Source organism: Ovis aries, chromosome 2 (assembly GCF_016772045.2).
Source record: "Ovis aries strain OAR_USU_Benz2616 breed Rambouillet chromosome 2, ARS-UI_Ramb_v3.0, whole genome shotgun sequence".
NCBI classification, from domain to species: domain Eukaryota; kingdom Metazoa; phylum Chordata; class Mammalia; order Artiodactyla; family Bovidae; genus Ovis; species Ovis aries.
In genome coordinates this window covers 165,737,861-165,739,156 of record NC_056055.1, presented here as the reverse complement: position 1 = coordinate 165,739,156, position 1,296 = coordinate 165,737,861, and the positions used below count along the sequence as shown (strand labels likewise).

The 1,296-nt window shown below is 41.0% G+C and overlaps 1 protein-coding gene across 12 annotated transcripts in view; it reads right to left on the bottom strand.

The window, feature by feature from the left end:
- GTDC1 (glycosyltransferase like domain containing 1) overlaps window positions 1–1,296 on the bottom strand; it is a 523,084-nt gene that overhangs the window by 510,044 nt on the left and 11,744 nt on the right. The gene's annotated exons all lie outside the window — the stretch shown is intronic.

Below are 1,296 nucleotides of genomic sequence, written 5' to 3'. Positions count from 1 at the left end.
CTATAAAACAAGACAGTGTCACCAACAGCATTGTCCTAGAGAACATCTATTTCAGTAATGCTAATAAGCTTTCTGTATTACAACTGACAGTCATTTATTTTCCTAAAACAGAGATCAGCAAACCAGAGCCCATTAGCCCATTGCCTGTTCTTACATAGTCATGATCTAAGAATGGATTTTATATTTTTTAATGACTTAAAAAAATTTTAAGATTAATATTTTGAGACATGTGAAAATTACATGAAATTCTAATTTCAGTCTCCATAAATAAAACTGCATTGCAACACAGCTACTCATTCATTCATTTTTTTAGCTGCTTTCACACTACAGTGGCACCTTAACAGAGACCATAATCGACCATAAATCCTAAAATATTTACTACCTGGTACTTTGAAAAGAAGGCTGCTGACCCCTGGCCTAGAGAATATTTAGTGGGTAGGTAACATGGCATCTAGTGTCATTGCCTTACTTCCATCCATTGGTTTGACGAGTATTTCTTCGGTAGGTCTATCATTCCAGGGCAGAGAGCTAACTATGGTCACTCTGCTCCCCACTTTGGCCCAGTCTTGCCTCTATACAAAGGGCCAACAATGCCCTTGTGCAGGAAGAAGACAAGCTCAACTTCAGGTCAAATTCTAGTTCTCCAGAGTTGTCCTTGTCTGTATCCCCATGTTTCCTGGTTCTCCATTTTTGCCATATATCCACCATTCCCATAATAGGCTCCCTGTACAGACACCACTCTTAAAAGTCTGTATTTCCTACCGGAGACTCTAAGGTAGTAGTCTGGGTCAAAGCGTTTTGATTTGCCAGCCGATTACCAGTTCTGCCCTAGCAGCCACATGCAATGAATTTGTTTGGGGCCCTTGTGAACATTTTGCATACTTCATCACCCTCCTGGGTTCCATTCTTCTTCCTGATCATGAATGCCCCTGGAGTTCATCAATTTCCTTCTACATTCAAACCTCTAGCCTATAAATCTATGACTTCAACCTTACCAACTGGCTTGTCATTTTACCTCTTGAGCTCAGTTCATACAATAACCAAACACATGAGTATAACACACAAAAAGACTCTATACAGGTGGATCTCCCAACCTAGGACTACCTATCCCTTATTTTAGCAACTGGCACAAAAAGGTATCTATTAGTATCACTCCCAAGCAGCATCCAGAACATCCCTTCTCTTTTTTCCCTCCACCATTGCTGGTTGGCCCAAAGTTTCTATACCTGCTTCATCTGAGAGTTACTCACCACCCTTTCTACACACCTGGGGTCCGAAGGATACCTGCATCTCAAG